This window comes from Lynx canadensis, chromosome A2, assembly GCF_007474595.2.
Source record: "Lynx canadensis isolate LIC74 chromosome A2, mLynCan4.pri.v2, whole genome shotgun sequence".
Lineage (NCBI taxonomy): Eukaryota > Metazoa > Chordata > Mammalia > Carnivora > Felidae > Lynx > Lynx canadensis.
In genome coordinates, this window is record NC_044304.2 from 142,510,781 (window position 1) to 142,526,514 (window position 15,734).

The 15,734-nt window shown below is 37.7% G+C and overlaps 1 pseudogene; it reads left to right on the forward strand.

Annotated features, from left to right (window-relative positions):
- Positions 1–14,882: 14,882 nt before the first annotated feature.
- LOC115500827 lies at positions 14,883–15,431 on the forward strand (annotated as a pseudogene).
- The last annotated feature ends 303 nt before the right edge of the window (positions 15,432–15,734 follow it).

Sequence of the window (15,734 nt, forward strand, 5' to 3'; positions counted from 1 at the left end):
TGCTTCGATACAACCACTTCTTTCTCATGGCTAATGGAACATACAGGCAAGCTCGTTAAGTTCGATTTTATGTAACCAATGAAATAGGAAATAAACTATACTATTACCTTAGTTTGATTAGCACTATAATATACTCAACCTATGTAATCAGGCCGAAGGACAAAATATAACTTAGGTAAAATAAAACTCTGCCAGAAGAAAATACTACTGTATCTCTGGATTTCTTTTTTGGGAAAGTGTGTAATTTTCCATAATTTGCATTATAAGAATCTGTAGTCCTTAATACCCTTAATATCCAAAGTTTAATCATTTCGTCTGTTTTTTATAAAGTTAATGATAAAAGTCTATTTTAAGGGGCATCTGGGTGGGTCGGTCAGTTAAGAGTCTGACTAGTTTGGCTAAGGTCACAATCTCACAGTTTGTGAGATGGAGCCCCCAAGTCAGGCTCTGCGCTGACAGAGTGAAGCCTGTTTGGGATTCTTTTCTCCTCTGTCTCTGGTCCTCCCCACTCTCAAAATAAATAAATAAACTTTAAAAAATTTTTCCAAAGAAATTCAGTTTCATTGTTCTGATATGGGAAATTTTTATTATATTTCTATTTATCTTATATCACTTAAGTGCTGTGTCATTTCTAATGTTATTTCAAATGTGAGTTTTTGTGAGAAGAGCTCTTTAAAATCATTTTCACTTCAGTTGAGGAATTCTTATTTTTATTTTATTGTATTTATTATTTTTTTAGAGAGAGAGTGGGGGATGGGGCAGAGGGAGAGAGAGAGACAGAGAGAGAGAGAAAAAAAAAAATCTTAAGCAGGCTCCACACTCAGCATGGAGCCTGATGCAGAGCTCAACCCCACGACCCTGGGATCATGACCTTGTCTGAACTCAAGAGTCAGACACTCAATTGGGGCGCCTGGGTGGCGCAGTCGGTTGAGCGTCAGACTTCAGCCAGGTCACGATCTCGCGGTCCGTGAGTTCGAGCCCCGCATCAGGCTCTGGGCTGATGGCTCAGAGCCTGGAGCCTGTTTCCGATTCTGTGTCTCCCTCTCTCTCTGCCCCTCCCCCGTTCATGCTCTGTCTCTCTGTCCCAAAAATAAATAAACGTTGAAAAAAAAAAATTAAAAAAAAAAAAAAAAGAGACACTCAACTGATTAAGCTACTCAGGCATCCCTTATATTTTTATATAATACAATTTGTTTGGAAAGTAAAAGTCATTAATTTTTTTTTAATTTGAAAGAAAAATAGGACTCAGCTTTATTTCAGAAGAATACATCCTTTTGAAGTTTTTCTTTTACATTTTAATAAACTGCATTTTTAAATGACTTATTTTTATCTCTCCCATAATTAATGTATTTTATCTGGTCTTAGTCTTTGGTAGATGTGAGGAATTCAACTAGTAAAACCAATAATTCTTACTTTGTCAAAACAAAAACTGATAGAGAACTCTGTTTAGAGCTTAGAAAATTTTTAATTACTTCAATGTGGTTTTGATGCTTAACTTTTGTTCCCAAGAAAGATAAATACCACCTGTAATTGTGTGAAGGATTATCAACATTCTGTTGTCAAAGTCTGGAATGGTCACAAAAGGGTTTGTGAATATGGCATGTGAGAATCCTCACTCTTTCACTAACAAATTTTTATTTTATTTAAGTAATATATTCTGAGTGAATAGTATGTTCCAGAAAGATACAAAAGGATTGGTCTTGTAAGATTATATTAACCATAGTAAAGACTATGTACACTAAGTGAATATCCTAAGATATGCACTTGGAAACTATTGACTTTCTTTTGAGGGAAGTAATAAAATTTGCATTTTAGAATGATCCTTCTGATTGAATGGGGAAAACTCATTTGAAGAAAAGCGAGTCTGGATAAGTTGCTATTTATTACATCATTCATTATCCATCTCATCTCATCTATGTCTAGTTTTCTGTTAAATCTATTCATTGCATTCTCAATTTAATATAAAAGTTATAGAATATCTATACAATTTTTTGTATATTCCCATTCTCTATCAAGTATCTTCATCTTTTCATTTATCTGAGCCATCTTTTCATGTTTTATTTACCATATTCATTATACTTATTCTAAAATCCTTGTATGCAAACTACTAGATCTGGATTATTTGTGTGTCTCCTGTTTCGTTTTGTTTTGTTTTGTTTTTTAAGAAGACTTCACACCCAGTGTGGAACCCGATGCGGGGCTTGAACTCATGACCCTGAGATCAAGACCTGAGCTGAGATCAAGAGTTGGACGCTTAACTGACTGAACACCTGGGCACCCCTCCTTTTGTTTTTAATCTTGGTTATCAGTTATATTTTTTTGCCTCTTTGCAAATTTAGCCTTTAGTATTTTTGTTGTTTTTTATTGTTGTTGTTTTTTGGACACTAGACATTTGTAAGTAAAGCAAAATTTTGGTGAAAATCAGTGCCCTTCTACACAATCTTAGACCCAGCAAAAAAATATTCTTCGGGCAAACCAACTGTATAATTGAACATTCTTGATTTCCAATGCTTTTCACTTTACTTCCTCTCTTTCACAAAAAAAAGTTTTGGGATTTTCTCTTTACCACAGCATAGGCTTTTGAGTCCAAGCCAGACTATCAGCCCATACCAAGGACTAACACTTGTCCTCAGGAAGGAAAGAGATGGATGGCAATTGTCAACATTACCATTTCACTTTAGAAAGTCTTCTTTTTTTGAAATTTCATTTATTCTATTCCTCATTGATTCCATAGCCCATGAGTGCTGTCTAAACTGTGGGACATTTTAAACTTAGTTGGCTTTTTTCTTGTTGTTTTAGCTAGTTAATTGGCCAGTGGCAACCCATTTTACCTCAAAGTAGAATACCCAGGAGTCTTGGGTTTTAATGGTTAAGTGGGGAATAGAAGCAAAGACATGAGAAAGGACAAGCCTAAACACACACACACACACACACACACACACACACACACACACAAATCCTGTATTCTTTCAATGTAAAGACACATTAAAATGTAGGCATCAAAGGGAGATACCAATGTTTTCCCCCTTGTGCTTTAAAAGGGGGTGACAAAATTTTTGGCTTAATCTGTAAATACAAATTTACTTGGATTAATAGTATGTCTAGCAAAAGAAAACACAAACATAAATTATCCTCCTTATTTGGAGGATAGAATACTAGAATCGTGACATGTGGGATATCATGATTACCTAAATTATCACCAGTGATGGTACAAAATGAAGTATAGATAGAGAACAAGATATTGGGTGATCAAGGAGCTTTTTATACTTAGTTGCTTTGGTGAAAAATGGTGATTACAAAGATGCTAGCATTTTGTGGTAACTTCTGACAGCACTGGAAAATTTACATGGGGAAAAGAAAAATCAAAATCTTGAATTCCCAACTAATATCTTAATTAGGAAGAAGATAGTCTTCATTTCATATTTGAAGGGGTTTGTGCCTCCTTTAAGTTTAGGTCAGATAAGACTGAGGATTGAGACAACAAACAGAATTTTATGGAGTACAAAGATTATAATATATGTATATTTACTGAACTGCTATGGAGTCATTGTAAATTTTAAATTTACATACGGGGTACCTGAGTGGCTCAGTCGGGTAAGTTTCCGACTTCACCCCAGGTCATGATTTCTCCATCTGTGGGTTCGAGCCCCACGTGGGACTCCGTGCTGATAGCCCGCAGCCTGCTTTGGCTTCTGTGTCTCCCTTGCTCTCTGCCCCTCTCCAATCTGTGCTCTGTCTCTCAAAAATAAATAAATGTTAAAAAAAAATTAAAAAAGATAAATTTCCATCCAAGTTAGTTAGCATATAGTGCAATATTGATTTCAGGAGTAGAATCACAGTGATTCACCCCTACATATAACACCCAGTGCTCATCCCAGCAAGTATCCTCCTTAATGCTCCTTGCCCATTTAGCCCATACCTCCCCCGCCCACAACGCCTCCAGCAACCTTCAGTTTGTATTCTGTATTTAAGAGTCTCTTCTGTTTTGTGGCTCAGTCGATTAAGTGTCCAACTTGAGCTCAGGTCATGATCTCGCAGTTCATGAATTTGAGCCCCACGTAGGGCTTGCTGCCATCAGCACGGAGCCTGCTTTGGATCCTCTGTCTCTTCTTTCTGCCCTTCCCCTGCCTACACTCTCTCTCTCAAAAATAAATGAAACATTAAAAAAAAGAGTAACAGAGTATATTTTTAATGGAATGAGGAGGTCATAATATCAAAGAATATATACAGTATGCCATCATTTGCTTAAATAAAAGTAAATGATATATATGCCTTTTCTTATTTTTGTAAAAATAATGGACCAAAAACTAGTCAAATTGATTATCTATGGTGGATGAAACTGATAAGACAGGAAATGAGGTTTTTCAGCCTATACCTTTTGTTTTACATATTAAAAAATAAACTTAATTCAGTAAATATTCAAGTTTCTAGATGTCATAGTCCCAATCCAGTACCGCTGAGAAAAGAATGATAGCATGGGGAAAATTTGCTTAATGGACAGGGAGGGGGAGATAATCCTATCATGGACATAAGGAGCCAGACAAAAAGTCATTGGCCAGACATTGGCCAACTAATGTGATGGAAATCAAGGGAAGGAGGGTACTTTCCATTTGATGCCACAGAGAGGGAAGATAATGAATACTAGAATGATCCATTGGATTTGGCAATTAGGAAATAATTAGCTAAAAGATAGAAAGGAATTGGGGGATGGGCAAATGTGGAAGGGAAAACTGTAAATCAAATTAGGAGCTCAAAATATTCCTCAATGGCAAGTGTTTCTTCACCATTTGTCCAAGGCTCTCTCCAAAATTAATATATTTGATGAACTGGTTTAATTCTTCAATGTTAATACGAGAGTGGGAGGGAAAAGTAAAGTAAAAATAAAACAAAACAAAAACAAAAATGAAAGAAAGCACAAGAAACCCTCAGATGATAGTTTGAATTAATCTCTTAACAACAGGATTTGTTTCAGTTTTTCTTTGTTTCTCGATGTTCAAATCCGAGTCTTTTGCAGGGAAGCATGTCCAAGGCTACAACAATCCTCCAAAGGCCCTGCACTGGAAACCCTTTCAGGATGTTTTAGTCATTTTTCCATACACAGTATGCTTTGCCTCTGAGCCCATTGTTCAAAATGTCTATTGCTCTTCAGGTCACAGAGGAGCAAATCTTTTAAAATGGCCATGCTAGGGGCGCCTGGGTGGCGCAGTCGGTTAAGCGTCCGACTTCAGCCAGGTCACGATCTCGCGGTCCGTGAGTTCGAGCCCCGCGTCGGGCTCTGGGCTGATGGCTCAGAGCCTGGAGCCTGTTTCCGATTCTGTGTCTCCCTCTCTCTCTGCCCCTCCCCCGTCCATGCTCTGTCTCTCTCTGTCCCAAAAATAAATAAACGTTGAAAAAAAAAAAAATTTAAAATGGCCATGCTAGCTTAGCCCGTGGAGAGGAAAGTCAACATATAAGAAGTTCAATTACTGTGAATTTAAAACAAACAAACAAAAAATACATCTTTCTGAAGTCATGGTTATGTTCAACTACAATGTGTCCACATTTCAAAAATGGTATTTTTCTGTTTTAAATTTGCCATCATTGCAATCCTGCTGCTCTCCCAGGGGCTAAGCCGGTGCTACCAATCGCACTGCTCTACTCTGCTGTGACCAGAATAGTCAAGGTCACTTCACATGGACTTTCCATAAGTAGAGCCACACCTGTACAAACAAAAAGCTCTTCATATATGAACAGCAAAATAAAGGGTGCTGATGAGGATATAGAGAAAATAGATGATAGATTGATATGTGCAGCACACATGGATGGACAGACAGGAGGGAGAGAATTAATGCTATTGGAAGCCCTCATAAGAGTGGAAACTATAAGGTTTGTTTGTTCGTTTTTTTTCTTTTCTCATGAAATGGAGGAAGCAAAAACCTAGAAGTCATGTTCCATTCAGAGCTCAAGCATGGTCCCCACACTTGTGACATTTCAGGAAACTATAAAATCTCTAGTTTCTAGTGCCATCGTCCCAAACAGTTTTATAGTTCTGTACCAAATCTTTGACATTCCCAAGAATCTTAACAGTAGCTCTGTGATATTCACAGAAAGAAGCATAAGTAAAAAAATTTGGTCTTGCCTGAATTTCAGTCATTCTATGCAAGTTTTAAGTAGTTAGAATGCCCATGTAACTTATCTCACAAATTGAGCTACTTTTGAGAAAGAATGAACTGCAGGGAACAATTGCTCAAATAGGCAGGATTCTGGAAAGACAAAGATAAATCTGAACTGTCCTAGGTAAACCAGAATATATAGTTACCTAATCTATAGTCTGATCTGTGCACACAAACTCAACTGGGAAGAGTCTTAAAAAAATTAATTTTCTAACTGTGTTTTACCATATCTAAAGCATGTTTGGGGATTGGGTAGAAATCTGCCTGTATCTATTGTCCGTATTTTCAGAGTTTCATTTAAGATTTTCAGTATCTTATAGAGCTTTTTTATTTATTCTTGTGGCAGTTCAAATTACAACATCTTGTTTGAAAACAATAATTTTCAAATTTTTCTAATTTCCATTTCTTCTTTGAGCCTCCAGCATTTGTGTGTGTTTGTGTATGTGAGAAACACCTTAAATTCTAACCCATGGTAGCTATAGTCCCTACCTCTTCCAGAGGAGGAATTGCTTAGACCATTAAAGTCTCTGTCTGTGATAAGGATTCTTTTTGTCCCTAAATGTTCAAAGGAAGTATCTCCATTAGTAGATCAGTGAAATGAAATTTAAAATGTGCCTTACGTGTATATCCCCGCAGTTCAAGGAGGACATCATAAACCTTTGAAAAGAATATCTTTGTTAGGAAACTTGAATATAACAGAATATAAATAGAATGTCTTTTTGGTAGTTTTTTTTTTTTTGTTGTTGTGTTTTGCTTTGCTTTGCTTTCTGTCCCGTTTCTTCTGTTCTCTTTTCTTCTCCTGCCCTCTCCTTGTTTATAATCCGTTAAGGTTCAATAAATACCTATCTTTCCTATTTTGGTAATATCTGTTTTTCTTTTTACTTAATATTATATCACCTTAACGTTCTCTCTGTAGTGCTTTGAATATTGCATGTTGATTTTCTCTATATTTTTCTCTTGAAACTACCAAATTTCTTCTATTTGGTTTGTCTGTTCAGATCTACAAGAACTGTTAATTGAGTGTACATGTTTTTGACTCTCTTTCTCCAAAATTAAAAGGTATATCTCAATAGCTTCCTGGATTGCAGCTTCTTCTTTTAAAAAATATTGTTTTTAAATTTAATGTTTATTTATTTTGAGACAGAGAGAGATAGAGCACGAGCAGGGGAGAGGCAGAGAGAGAGGGAAACGCAGAATCTGAAACAGGCTCCAGGCACTGAGCTGTCAGCACAGAGCCTGACGCGGGGCTAGAACTCAGGAGGCTGTGAGATCATGACCTGAGCCTAAACTGAATGCTCAACCAACTGAGCCACCCAGGCGCCCCTCTAGCTCCTTCCAGAAGAGCAATATCAGGATGAGCTCTAAGATACTGTCTCTTTCCCTCTTTCAACTGTAATCTGCTCTCTGCCATTGTAAAAGACAGGACCACCATAGAAAATAGGTATCAGGCTCAAATTACGATAACATAATAATAATTTACAAGGGATGATCTATAAACACTTTAGGCACAAAGTGTACCATGAAGGACAGTTCAGGACCCCAGGACTAATAACGGTGGACAGTTACACATTTAAACCTAAATGGATGAGGAGACAGAGTGACTAATAGAAATTAGAAAAATAGAGTGTACTGTTAATACTCCAAAGCCCAAATTAATGAAGGCAGAATCATATGGAGAGGACCAACTTGAGAGAGGGCCAAACTGTGACCTTCAGCAAAAGGATAGAGCCAACCTAAGGAGAGCAAAAGAGAAGAAATCAGGATTTTATACAATCTTATATCACTCAGTAATTATTCTCCTTCCCTCTGCTCTCTTTGTGGGGCTCACTATTGACTGAATTAGAACTGAAACCAGACAACACAGAAGCCCTTTCATACAGCCTACACAAGTCAGTCTCCCAAGACAGAGAGCAAAATGGAAAAAGGTGGGAAGTGGTTCTGAGGGACAAATGGAAGATGATTGCAACCATCTATGCCTTTTACCCTTCAGTAATCACCCTCTCCTTTGTGTGGCAAAACATTTGTGTCTCAGTCACAGATGAGTCACAAATTATCATCAAGATATAACATCATCTTTATTGTAATAAATAATACATTTATTATAATGTATTATAATTTTAAAAAACTGAGATAGAAAGCATTAGTCACAGCAGGTATTCTTACTTTCTTTTTTCAAAAAGCATGTCTTCTGGTCAAAGGCACTATTATAAGAGATGCCACGGCTGTGTCTAAAGCATTCATAAGTGAAAGAAAAAGTAGTACTCATAGAACCACTACAGAGAGCAAATCCATACCCGGAATATATATATGTGTTCTGGTAACAGTAAAGTGCCACGTTTCTGTGAGAGAAGGCGTAAAACCTAACACATCTGCCATTGTCAAGCACTTGTTTTCCCCCAGAGAATGGTGATAGGGAAGGAGTCAGCATTTGCCTCTGCTACTAAAGGGTTGAGTACTCAAGCAGATTCTTCTTTCACGTTAAATGACCAACTGTATTTACCACCAAAATTGTGCCAACTGGGAAATTTTCCCTTCCAAGTTTTAGTATAAGATCACTGCTACGTCTAGTGGTAATACGAAAGCCATCGACCTCGGCGTGGGCCAGAATATCAGGAAGGTTTACCCGTAAACCGTGCCGCTGCTTTTTTATGTGTTAACTGGCCATGAGATTAGTAAAGTAGTAACTCTGGGAGTCTATGTTCGAATTCTTTGAGGCTTTCTAGATGTTCCTACAGTATAGCTCTTTGCCTTAGATCTTCCAGTATTTTTGGATCCAAGTGGTAAGGTATGTTGACCGCAATCTGGACCTGCCGCAGAAATTTGTGCTCCGGGTTTCAATCATAATTGTCCTCCATGGGGTTACTTAAAATATAGGCAGAGAAGGATAACCAGATGTAGAATTTTCTGTTTCTGAAACCTGAGAGGTCTCATGGAACACTGTGCCTCCTTCTTTTGATGGGTGATGTAAAGTGAAGCAAGGTTTCCCTTACTTTAATAGGCAACATCCCTAAATACTCTATACCATGGATCTCTAGACACTTCACCAATAGGGTAAGTCTTAAATTTTTGAGGGTTTATTTACCACACTCTTGGAAACATCGAACAGTAAAACATGTAGGATTCCTGCTACTTACTAAGTTACTGGATCCAACTAACATAAAGCAATGTAATTGATCAGCAAGTTGTTATGAGGGATGTCAAGAAGACTAAAAGTCCTCTACATAATATTATAAGACCAAGACAATAAAGATGTCCTATTGTCATTGCTACATAATGGAAACTGCTTCTGATTTTCTTTACTTATGGTAACATAACCAATAGCATTTGGCTGGTCGGTCACTACATACCAGGTGCCAGGGCTCTGAGTATTTTCCCCAATAAAATATTGTATCCAGTATGGCAGCTGCAATTGGCATTACTATCTCATTAAGTTTATGAAAACCTACTCTGAACTTCCCAAACACATTGGACTTTACACAGGCCAGGCAGGTGATGTAAATGGATTCACCATCCCTGCATCTTTCAGATATTTTTATTTTGACTTACTATTTTGACAAGGGTTGGTGGTAGTTCCAGAGATTTTACTTGTCCCTGTCTGCCATAATGACTCTCACTTCACAAGCCAGGAAAACAATACAAGGAATCTGTCAGTTAAAACCTATTTCCTCTATTCATTTTGAAATAACCACAGGCTGGGTTCAAAATGACTGTCTCCTCTTGAAGCTGGTTATGACAGGAACTGTGGGACCCACAGCCATAGATGACCTCCAGTGCCCTTGTATAATTTCCTCCCCTTGAATGATGGTGGAATCTGTAACTTGAATCTCTAAGCAATTGAATATGGCAAAGATGATGGGATACCACTGTCATGTTTTATGGTAAAGGAGAAGGGATTTTACAGGTGCAGTTAAGGTCCCCAATCATTTCTTGACTTCAAGTTATACTCTCTTAACTTAGTGAGTCCTTTATAAGAGGGCACAGGGCTTCCTTAAAGCTAGGACTCAAAGAAGAAAAGGTGTTCTCTCTCCCTCCCTCTCTCTCTCTCTTTCTGCTCTTCTCCTTCTCTCCTCCCCTTTCCCTCCTTCCCTCCCTCCATCTTTGCCATGGATTCTATAGCCATTATGAAATGTATTCTGCCAACAACCTGAGGGATCTTGGAAGCTTGGAGCTTGGCAGTTAAGCCACCACCTTGATTCCAGTCTTGTGAAACTCTGAGCAGGAAATGAAGAACCCAGCTAATCCACATCCAGACTTTTAATCTATAGAAACTGAGATAATAGATATTGTTTTATTGTTTTAAGCTTCTGTCAGTGGTAAATCATTTCACAGCATGGAAAACTAACATAGGAACTCCTACTATGGTTGAATAGGATTTCTCACATTTTTGGCCAGATCTTGTCCGGGATTGTCCTACGCCATTGTAAGATGTTTAGAAACATCTCTGGCCTCTATTAATTAGATTATAGTAGCACCTGCCTTCCCAGTGTGATAGCAAAAAATGTCGGTAGACATTGCCAAATGTCCACCAGGGGACAAAAGTCACCCAGTTTCCAAAACACTGGTATAGAAGCAACAAGAAGTGATAGGAATTGGTTCTTAACAGAATCAGGATGCTCCTGTGAAGTTGTGCAACAATCATCAAAAATGCAATTATTAGAAGGATTTTATAGGTAGATAATATAAAGTGTTGCCTCCACTAGCAAATAAGGCAGGGAAATGTAAAATTTCAAAGTTTTCCATCTTGTTCATATCTTTCCATAAGACTCTATTCCTTGGGATCATACAGCTTCGCCAACAATGCCTTTACTTCAGGCTTAGAAGACTTTTGGTCTTCCCATCCAATCAGATTTTATAGAGCATTTGAGAAAATTAAAAACAATGATATCACAACTGCTATCTTTCTTGAATATTTTATATACAAATTTAATATCAAATTTCTTTTTTTTTTCACTTTAAACTATGTATTTATTAGAAAGCTATCAGGAAAAAAAAAGTTAATCTCCTTATCAAAAATGCAAATATATTTGGGTGTCTAGGTGGCTCAGTTGGTTGAGCATCTGATTTCAGCTCAGGTCATGATCCAGGGTCACAGGATCGAGCCCTACATCAGACTCCATACTAAGCCTGATGAAAAGGTATTTTGAAAATGAAAAGGTATTTTGTTCAGAGTGAAATGGTAAAATTTTTCTGGAAAATAGTTTGACAACCCACCTCAAGAGCCTTAGAAATATCTTTATCTTCTCACTCCTAATTTTATTTCTTTTTTTTTAATATATGAAATTTATTGTCAAATTGGTTTCCATACAACACCCAGTGCTCATCCCAAAAGGTGCCCTCCTCAATACCCATCACCCACCCTCCCCTCCCTCCCACCCCCCATCAACCCTCAGTTTGTTCTCAGTTTTTAACAGTCTCTTATGCTTTGGCTCTCTCCCACTCTAACCTCTTTTTTTTTTTCCTTCCCCTCCCCCATGGGTTTCTGTTAAGTTTCTCAGGATCCACATAAGAGTGAAACCATATGGTATCTGTCTTTCTCTGTATGGCTTATTTCACTTAGCATCACACTCTCCAGTTCCATCCACAATGCTACAAAAGGCCAGATTTCATTTTTTCTCATTGCCACGTAGTATTCCATTGTGTATATAAACCACAATTTCTTTATCCATTCATCAGTTGATGGACATTTAGGCTCTTTCCATAATTTGGCTATTGTTGAGAGTGCTGCTATGAACCTTGGGGTACAAGTGCCCCTATGCATCAGTACTCCTGTATCCCTTGGATAAATTCCTAGCAGTGCTATTGCTGGGTCATAGGGTAGGTCTATTTTTAATTTTTTGAGGAACCTCCACACTGCTTTCCAGAGCGGCTGCACCAATTTGCATTCCCACCAACAGTGCAAGAGGGTTCCCGTTTCTCCACACCCTCTCCAGCATCTATAGTCTCCTGATTTGTTCATTTTGGCCACTCTGACTGGCGTGAGGTGATATCTGAGTGTGGTTTTGATTTGTATTTCCCTAATAAGGAGCGACGTTGAACATCTTTTCATGTGCCTGTTGGCCATCCGGATGTCTTCTTTAGAGAAGTGTCTATTCATGTTTTCTGACCATTTCTTCACTGGGTTATTTGTTTTTCGGGTGTGGAGTTTGGTGAGCTCTTTATAGATTTTGGATACTAGCCCTTTGACTGATATGTCATTTGCAAATATCTTTTCCCATTCCGTTGGTTGCCTTTTAGTTTTGTTGGTTGTTTCCTTTGCTGTGCAGAAGCTTTTTATCTTCATAAGGTCCCAGTAATTCACTTTTGCTTTTAATTCCCTTGCCTTTGGGGATGTGTCGAGTAAGAGATTGCTACAGCTGAGGTCAGAGAGGTCTTTTCCTGCTTTCTCCTCTAGGGTTTTGATGGTTTCCTGTCTCACATTCAGGTCCTTTATCCATTTTGAGTTTATTTTTGTGAATGGTGTGAGAAAGTGGTCTAGTTTCAACTTTCTGCATGTTGCTGTCCAGTTCTCCCAGCACCATTTGTTAAAGAGACTGTCTTTTTTCCATTGGATGTTCTTTCCTGCTTTGTCAAAGATGAGTTGGCCATACGTTTGTGGGTCTAGTTCTGTGGTTTCTATTCTATTCCATTGGTCTATGTGTCTGTTTTTGTGCCAATACCATGCTGTTTTGATGATTACAGCTTTGTAGTAGAGGCTAAAGTCTGGGATTGTGATGCCTCCTGCTTTGGTCTTCTTCAAAATTACTTTGGCTATTCGGGGCCTTTTGGGGTTCCAGATGAATTTTAGGATTGCTTGTTCTAGTTTCGAGAAGAATGCTGGTGCAATTTTGATTGGGATTGCATTGAATGTGTAGATAGCTTTGAGTAGTATTGACATTTTGACAACATTTATTCTTCCAATCCATGAGCAGGGACTGTCTTTCCATTTCTTTAAATCTTCTTCAATTACCTTCATAAGTTTTCTATAGCTTTCAGCATACAGATCTTTTACATCTTTGGTTAGATTTATTCCTAGGTATTTTATGCTTCTTGGTGCAATTGTGAATGGGATCAGTTTCTTTATTTGTCTTTCTGTTCCTTCATTGTTAGTGTATAAGAATGCACCTGATTTCTGTACACTGATTTTGTATCCTGCAACTTTGCTGAATTCATGTATCAGTTCTAGCAGACTTTTGGTGGAGTCTACCGGATTTTCCATGTATAATATCATGTCATCTGCAAAAAGCGAAAGATTGACTTCATCTTTGCCAATTTTGATGCCTTTGATTTCCTTTTGTTGTCTGATTGCTGATGCTAGAACTTCCAGCACTATGTTAAACAACAGCGGTGAGAGTGGGCATCCCTGTCGTGTTCCTGATCTCAGGGAAAAGGCTCTCAGTTTTTCCCCGTTGAGGATGATGTTAGCTGTGGGCTTTTCATAAATGGCTTTTATGATCTTTAAGTATGTTCCTTCTATCCCGACTTTCTCAAGGGTTTTTATTAAGAAAGGGTGCTGGATTTTGTCAAAGGCCTTTTCTGCATCGATTGATAGGATCATATGGTTCTTCTCTTTTTTTTTGTTAATGTGATGTATCACGTTGATTGATTTGTGAATGTTGAACCAGCCCTGCATCCCAGGAATGAATCCCACTTGGTCATGTGAATAATTCTTTTTATATGCCATTGAATTCGATTTGCTAGTATCTTATTGAGAATTTTTGCATCCATATTCATCAGGGATATTGTCCTGTAGTTCTCTTTTTTTACTGGGTCTCTGTCTGGTTTAGGAATCAAAGTAATACTGGCTTCATAGAATGAGTCTGGAAGTTTTCCTTCCCCTTCTATTTCTTGGAATAGCTTGAGAAGGATAAGTATTATCTCTGCTTTAAACGTCTGGGAAATTTAATATCAAATTTCATTGAGTTCTGAAAAGATGATGCTAATCAGTTAGAATAAGTTTTACTTCCAAACTTTATCAAAATATCATAAATGTTTTACATTTTTAAGTAGTTTGACAAGCAGTACTATCTGGGGATGACCCAGGAATATAATGTTACCTGAACAATGGGCCAACTGCAACCTGGGACCCACTTCTCTTAGAAGCAGATATACCCAAACTCTGCTTCTCTCCAAGGTCTAGTGTCTTCCTTCTCCTGGTTGGAGGTGCTGTTCCTGAACCCAACTTCCCATGGGTCCCAAAGCACTCCAGGTAATGGGTAGATGTCTTTCCCAGGCAACAACTCTAAACATCTGGAATTACATTGAGACTGCTTGGAGCCCCAGTAATCTTATCATTCCCAACTGAAAAAGTTGTCTTCTAAGAAGGTAAAGGTCATAGGATACCCCTTTCTACTATGAAAAGTGAAATGCAGTGAAGTCACTCCATATCCAAAAGTTCCTTGATCTTGTATGCTTTTCAATGTGACTAATGAGAGGATTGGGAAAAATGTACTTTCTCTTCTTATTGAATACCTGCATTTAGCATTCCCCCTGGTAAAATCAGTTCTTTATTTCACACTATGTGTTGTGAATTGGCCTGATATATAACAGAGGGTGACCACAAAAAGATCCACTTTGCACAACATTTAGGTAAATATCCAAAATAATTTCCAATACTTTATAAACAGATAAAATAAATCCTTCTTTATTCAGATTGGAAATATGACTTAAGTTCAACAGGTTCTCTCTATATATTGTCAGTAATCAAATGTTCAAGCAGCTCTTCCTGTAAATGACCTGAGATGATTTCTGAAAATGGTTTGCTATTCACCTGACCCAGAAAATCCTACAAAATCATGCAAATCAAGAGGTTCACATCTTTGTGTTCACTTTAAGAACACACTTGAAACTTCCCAGGCCATCAAGGGTATATGCATATCCAAAAAGCCGCTAAGTATCCGAAGGATGTCACTTTGCAGAAGCAATGTGTACCATTCTGTCGCTACAATGGTGGAATTGATAGGTGTGCCTAGGCTGAACAGTCGAGCTGGACACAGGGTCGGTGGCCAAAAGAGTGCTGAATTTTTACTGCACATGATTAAAAATGCAGAGAGTAATGATATACTTAAGGGTTTAGATGTAGACTCTCTGGTCATTGAGTACATCCAAGTGAACAAAGCCCCCAAGATGTGGCATAGAATTTATAGGGCTCATAGTCAGATTAACCCATACATGAGCTCTCCCTGCCACGCTGAGATGATCCTTACTGAAAAAGAGCAGATGATTCCTAAGTTAGAAGAGGAGGTTGCACAGAAGAAAAAGATATCCCCGAAGAAATTGGAGAAACAAAAACTTATAGCCTGAGAGTAAATTCTGTATAAAATAAATGCAAATAAAAGTAAAAACGGAAAAAAAATGTTCAAGCAAACCCTTATGATTTTTCACTGAATTGTAAACTCTCCAGTGAAAATATATATGGTATGTACAAATAAAGAGTGTAGTGTATTCTCCTACTCTGTACTCCATATATGACGTATATATATTACATTTTTTTTTACATTATAAATACACTGCAATATAGAGATATTTTATATAGATATCTTAACAGACTAAGCTATGGAAACAGCTTTAACTTTGCTGGCATATTATTGACAAATCAGAAATATA